This window comes from Rhinopithecus roxellana, chromosome 18 (genome assembly GCF_007565055.1).
Source record: "Rhinopithecus roxellana isolate Shanxi Qingling chromosome 18, ASM756505v1, whole genome shotgun sequence".
Lineage (NCBI taxonomy): Eukaryota > Metazoa > Chordata > Mammalia > Primates > Cercopithecidae > Rhinopithecus > Rhinopithecus roxellana.
Window position 1 is genome coordinate 5,251,866 of NC_044566.1, and position 7,370 is coordinate 5,259,235.

The 7,370-nt window shown below is 39.8% G+C and overlaps 1 protein-coding gene across 1 annotated transcript in view; it reads right to left on the reverse strand.

Annotated features, from left to right (window-relative positions):
- Positions 1–4,809, reverse strand: part of LOC115894610 — a 48,472-nt gene extending 43,663 nt beyond the window's left edge. The window contains exons 1-2 of the mRNA XM_030922407.1: positions 4,513–4,809; positions 1,379–1,543 (exon numbers count right to left, since the gene is read on the reverse strand). The gene's annotated coding sequence lies outside the window, so the exon portion shown is untranslated. The remainder of the gene's footprint in view (positions 1–1,378; positions 1,544–4,512) is intronic.
- Between the last annotated feature and the right edge of the window lie 2,561 nt (positions 4,810–7,370).

Here is a 7,370-nt window from a genome sequence, read left to right on the forward strand (position 1 = left end):
ATACGTAACTAACAAAAGGCCATTACACAAATGCATAAGTAACTCCTACGAATCAATAACAACCCTCCAAAGAGTGGCAAACACTTGCACCAGAAATTCAAAAATGAAAAAATTAAAGTGGTCAGTGAATATAAAAAACATGTCCAACCTCATTAGTATTTAATATGTAAAAATTAAAGCCACAATGAGATACCATCATGCAGGAGCCAGATAAGCAAAACTTTCAAAGCCTGGCAATGCCGAATGTTCCAGAATGCTGTGCAATGGTAACTTGCACGCACTGGTGGTAGGAACGTAACTGGCATTTTGTAAAACAGCTTGGCACTGTGCAGTAAAGCTGATGATATCCTATGACCTAGCAATTCCACCCGTGGGTATTTACCCTAGAAAAACTCTTGCGTATATGCCCAAGAGATACTCACACCACAACATCTGTAACAGGCAAACATTGCCAGTCATCCCAAATACCCATGAACAGTAGAATGGCTGAAGAAGTTATGGTATGATTTAAAAAAAAAACAGAATAGTACATATCAATGAGTGAATGTCAGTTATAGCTGACATGGTATCAACGTGATACCTTCATATTACAGGTATCAGTATGACCTCACTTATAAAATATGAAAGATGGCACTAACATAAAATTCAAGTGTAGACAAAATGAATCCATTATTGTGAGGAGCGTATGCACAGGTGGTAAAATTACAAGGAAAAGCAAGAGAGTGATTGCCACAAAAGATAAGATGATTTACCTGCACAGAGAGCAGGAAATATAATCAGAAAGAGCCAAGAGGCTTTCAGGTTACTAGAAATGTCCTGTATTTTAAACTAGGAGGTAGTAGTGGCTGCTGGCTTTATGATTAAACTTTAAACTATACATGTGTGGAGAAATTATATAAAGTCCATATAATCAAAAGCTGCTTCTTTTAAAAAACCAATAAATCCAAAACACAATGACCAATTTTCTATCATCATCTAATTCTGTCTTTCCACAGTATTCGAAAGAGCCGACGGTGTGTTTCTTGCAACTCTGTTCTCCTGGCTCCTGAGACTCTCCAACTCTCCTGCTCAACCTCTAAAAATTCAGGGTTGGTCCTGAACTTTCTTATCTGTACTTTCTTTCAAGGAAATCCCATACCATCAAGTACCATTTCTATGCTGACAATTCCCACACATGGAGTTCTAGCCCTGACCTCTCTTCTGCTTAGTTAGTGTCTCTTAGGACATTGTGCTGTAAACTCCAGCCACCTCAGCTTCCCAGGACAACCAGCTCCATCTCACCTCAGAGAAACTGCCGTGCTCTGCGTGGGCCCTGCTCCCTGTGCTGCAGACTGTCATCTTCATCCAGGTGGTAAGTCAGGGCAACTGCAGGACTCACCTTGGTTTCTCCAGTCTCTTAGGTCTCTGTCCTCCGCTGTCAGGTGTACATGAGACCCACTGTTATATTTTGTCTGGTTTCTTTGGGACTTTTGTTTGCATCAGGCAGGAGGGTAAATCTGGTCACTACTATTCCATTTGAACCAGAAGTTGAAGTCTTCCTTCTCTAATAATTTTAAAAGTGCAAATTTACAATGGTACATCACAGATACTTAATATTTGTTGAATTAACTACCTAATTTTAAAATAAGTACTAAGAAGGGTCTTGTCTCAGCAATAAAGAAAAACAAATACAAGATGGTAGATTTAAACTCAACCAAGTGAATAATCACATTAAATGTAAAGTCTAGGAATTCCAGTTAAAAGGTAGAGATTGCCAGATTAGATAAAACACACACACACACCCCCAACTGTATGCTGTCTACAAGATGACCATTTTAAATATAAAATCACAAATAAGACTAAAAGTAAAAGAATGAAAAAACTATACATCAAATTAATACAAATCAAAAGAAAGCTGGAGTGACTATAAAACAAAGTATATTTTAAAGCAAAGCATATTACCAGGAATAGGAAGTCTCTTTATAATGACAAACAGGACAATTCATCAAGGGAACATAACAATTCTAAATACCTAAGAGCCTAATAATAACAGAGATTCAAAATGCATGAAGTAAAAATGAGAGAAGTGCAAAGAGAAATAGGCAAATTCCTAATTATAGTCAGAGATTTCAACAGCACTCTCTCCATAATTGAAAAGTAAAAGTAGACACAAGTCAGTAAGGGTGTAGAAGACCTCAACAGGTAATATGATTAATACCAACCAACTTACACTGATGGACTTCACAAGACACTCCACCACCAAACAGCAGAACAAGATTCTTTTATTCTGCACTCACAGAACATTTACCAAGACAAACCTTCCTCAGGGTCATAAAACAAATCTCAGTAAATGTGAAAGAATGTACACAAAATATGTTCTCTGACCACCATGAGATTACACCATAAGTCAGTAACAGAAAGATATCTGGAAAACCCATAAATATTTGAAAGCCAAATAACAAACTATTCTAAACAACCCACGGATCAAAGAAGAGGAGAGAAATTAGCAAGTATTCTGAAATGAATACAAATGAAAGCACAGCATGTTAAAATTCGTGAGTCAGACACGGTGTCTCATACCTGTAATCCTAACACTTTGGGAGGCCAAGGCGGGTGGATCACCTGAGGTCAGGAGTTCGAGACCAGCCTGGCCAACATGGCAAAACCCCATCTCTACTAAAAATACAAAAATTAGCTGGGCATGGTGGTGGGTGCCTGTAATCCCACCTATTCAGGAGGCTAAGGCAGGAGAATTGCTTGAACCCAGTAAGTGGAGGTGGCAGTGAGCTGAGATCACGCCACATCACTCCAGCCTGGGCGAAAGAATGAGACTCCGTCTCAAAAAAAAAAAAAAGAAAAGAAAAAAACTAATTGTGGAATGCAGCAGAAGGATTTCAGTCACCTTACCCTCCATCTCAAGAAAAAGAAAAAAACCCGGAGCTGGCACAAGAAAGGAGATAATAAAGATGAGAGCAGAAATCCGTAGATATAAAGCAGAAAACAATACAGAAAAATCGATGACAAGAGCTGCTGCTTTGAGATGAGGAAAAGTGATTAATCTCTCTCCAGGCCAATCAAGGAGAAAAGTCACAATTTACTAATATCAGAAATGAGATTACAGTAACGCCATTACAGTTTCTACAGATATTAAATGAATAAGAAAATACCACAAACAACACTCTGCCCATTGATTTGACAATTCAGATGAAATGGACCAATTCCCTGAAAGATACAAGCTACCGTAACTCAACAACAATTCAGAACCATCTGAACAACAAAATAAAGGATTGGACTATAATGCAAAATAGACAATAAATCTTCATATGTCCACACTGAGATAACAAATGCTTGAATAAATACATGGGGGAAAGACACCGTCTCCCATGCAGAACTTCAAATAATGCATGCAGATATTCTAATGTATGCAGATATTCTAATGTATGCAGATATTCTACTCTCAAGAAGCTCCCAGCCCTTCGAGTTCGGGCTGCACAGTGGCCCCTCCTAAAGACAGAAATAGGAAAAGGAGGAGAAAAGCAGCAAGTCTGCAGTGGAGAAAACATGACCTCATCCAGGCAGGGGTTAAAGTCAACACCAACAGTGAGAAGTCATGCTTGACAACATGTGATGAGAATGGCACTTTGCCCTGGTCTTCCTCCCAAAAACCTATACTCTCCAATCTAATCATGAGAGAAATATCAGACAAAACCCGACTGACGGATATTCTATAGAATCCCGACCACTAATCCTCAAAATTGCTGGCGTCATCAAAACCGAAAATCCGAGAAAAGTCAAAGCTTAAAGGGGCCTAGGAGATAAAACAACCAAATGTAACAACATGATGTCCTGGATGGAATCTGGGAAGGGAGGTCATGCTGAAAAATCACCATCTGGCCGGGCACGGTGGCTCAGCGCTTTAGGTGGCCGAGGCGGGCAGATCACCTGAGGTCAAGGGTTTGAGACCAGCCTGGTCAACATGGTGAAACCCTGTCTACTAAAAATAGAAAAATTAGCCAGGCATGGTGGTGCACACCAGTAATCCCAGCTACTCGGGAGGCTGAGACAGAAGAATTGCTTGAACCTGGGAGGCGGAGGTTGCAGTGAGCTGAGATCGCACCACTGCATTCCAGCCTGGGCGACAAAGCAAAGGATGAAGGGAGGAAGGGAGGGAGGAAGGGAGGAAGGGAGGAAGGGAGGGAGGGAGGGAGGGAGGGAAGGAGGGAAGGAAGGAAGGAAGGAAGGAAGGAAGGAAGGAAGGAAGGAAGGAAGGAAGGAAGGAAGGAAGGAAGGAGGAGGGAGGGCGGGCACAACCTGATAGAAATATAACATGAGCAATATAAGTAGTTTAAATTTTCTAGCAGTTATGTTAAAAAAAAAGTAAAAATAGGTAAAACTAATCTTAATGTATTTTATTTTACCAAATATATACAAAATAGTATCATTTCAACATGTAATCAGTATGAAAAAATATTGAAATAGTTTACATTTTGTCCATATTAAATATCTGAAATTTAGGATGCATTTTACACTTACCCCGTATCCCAGTTGAGACTAGCCACATTTCAAGTGCCTGGCAACCACCTGTGATGAACAGGGCAGAGCTAAATAAATAGCCTTGATCTAAAGCCAGCAATTGAAATTACGATCATCACAGTGAGGACTCTGCATTAACTGTAGGCTAATACATAGACATTGCTTCCTCTGAAGAGTTCCATTTCATGGTTAAAATGACAGCAAAGCCTGGGTGCAGTGGCTTACGCCTGTAATCCTAGCAATTTGGGAGGCCAAGGCGGGCGGATCACCTGAGGTCAGGAGTTCAAGACCAGCCTGGCCAACATAGTGAAACCCTGCCTCTACTAAAAATACAAAAATTAGCCAGGCATGGTGACGGGAGCCTGTAGTCCCAGCTACTCAGGAGGTTGAGACACGAGAATCTCTTGAACCCAGGAAGTGGAGGTTGCAATGAGCTGAGATCAGGCCACTGCACTCCAGCCTGGACAGAGTGAGACTCCACCTAAAAAAAAAAAAAAAAAAAAAAAAAAAAAAAAAAAATGACAGCAAAAAAGCAGCAGCAGCAGCTTCCCTGTGCATATCAACGTTTGTCTGTATTTTAATCCCATAAACTTTACCCCTGGGAGAATCTGTCCACACCATGGACTTAGATGAAAATCCCTATACTGATGAGGATATAACCTAGTAAATGCTCAATTTTAAAAAAAAGATGAGGCCGGGCGCGGTGGCTCAAGCCTGTAATCCCAGCACTTTGGGAGGCCGAGACGGGCGGATCACGAGGTCAGGAGATCGAGACCATCCTGGCTAACATGGTGAAACCCCGTCTCTACTAAAAAATACAAAAAACTAGCCGGGCGAGGTGGCGGGCGCCTGTAGTCCCAGCTACTTGGGAGGCTGAGGCAGGAGAATGGCGTAAACCCGGGAAGGCGGAGCTTGCAGTGAGCTGAGATCCGGCCACTGCACTCCAGCCCGGGCGACAGAGCGAGACTCCGTCTCAAAAAAAAAAAAAAAAAAAAAAAAAAAAAAAAAAAAAAAGATGAGCCATAGACTGGAAGGAAACATTTGCAAATCACCTATCTAATAAAACACTTTATCCAGACATATTTTTAAAACTCTCAAAACTCAATAACAATAAAAGTGGAAAAACATTTTGACAGATAAGGTTTCACAGCAAATAAGCACATGAAATGATGCTCAATAACATCACATTAGGAATACTGATGCCATTTACAAACCAGATCAATTAAAGCCACAATGAAATGCCACTACACACCTGTAAGATGCCTAAAATGAAGAGTGCTGACCACGCTAAGAATGGACAAGGACTGGAGCCCCTGGAATCTCACAAACTTAGGCTGAGAACGTCAAATGGTTTGACCATTTTGGCAGTCTCTTAAAAAACGAAATGTAAACCTGTCACGTGATCTAGCCATTCCTCTCCTAAGAATTTACTCAAGAAAAATGAAAGCATTTATCCACATAACTTGTGCACCAATGTTCACAGCAGCTTTGTTTATAATGTACTTTGGGAACAACCCAAAGAGGCCCACACAGGAGAATGGATGAGCCCACGGTGATGCAGCCACAGCAGGGGCTACTCAGAAAGAAAGCAGAGCTAACTTCTGATGCAGGAACAACATGAAATGCACCTGGACATAATTAGGGTTACTGAAAACACCCAACACAAACCAAATGTAACAGAATTCTACAAAATGAGAGCTGTCTATGACAGAAAGCAGGGCAGCAGCTGCCTGGGGATGGGACCCTGACGAGAGGGGCGGGGAAGGGGCTACGCAAGAACGCTTCCCCCGGGGCTGTAGTGTTGGACTCCTGCTGCCCACGCCCATCAACACGCATCAGATTACAGACTTGAATTGTGTTAATATTAACACAACAATATATTCTGTGTCACGACAACCTAACCAGTGAGGCTACAACTGAGCATATTTCTTTGTGTTTTATATGTTTTCTTGTGTTTTGTATTTCTTTCCTAAATTCCTCACTGATACGCTTGGAATTATTAGTAGACATTAAATTCATTTACAAGGGCCTGCTATAATTAAGAATATAGATTTTGTGGTCAATGTTGTAATTAGATTTTCTAAGTCTGTCATTTGTCTTGACTATTGTAATGCTGACTTTCACTGGGAAACAGTTTTCCATTTTATGTAGTTAAATCTTTCACCACCTTCCTTCATAGTTTTCATCCTTGGTGTCATGTTAAAAGTCAGAAACCCTGGGATTATAAAAATATTGCATTTTTTTCTAGTAATTATGCTTTTAATCATTCATATTTACCCTATCTGAATTTAATCTATCTGAATTTTTCTTCTGAGCTAAAGTCTTTAAATTTTCTCCAAATGGTCTGTGCCTGAAACAATTTACCCCAAAGCATTTGCTGAATAATCAGACACGACGTATTTCTGTAGTGAACCTACTAAAGACCTGTGAACACTGGCGATTTTAGTCACTTTATTCTACTCCATGGATGTTTCTTTCTGTTCCTATACCACACTGTATATGCACTATAGCTTTGTAATATATTTTGATACGTGTTTGGCAAATTTTCCTTTTCCTTTTTCTAAAAGAAAAAAATTGAAGGAAAAAAAAACAAACTTCCCGGAAATTTTGAAATGTTAACTATATCCAGAATTAAGAAAATTAACAGAAATTACATACTAGTTAGGTATTAATAACATTGAAAATAAACTATATATGTAAAAACCTGTGATAGTAACTACAGTTACACGCAGAGGATAACTTACAGTTGGAAATGCTTCTTAAACAATGACACAACAAATTCTATACACATTCAATTCATGAAACATTAAACCAAAAGAAGATATTAAATATAAAATAGTAATTTATGGCCAGGCACA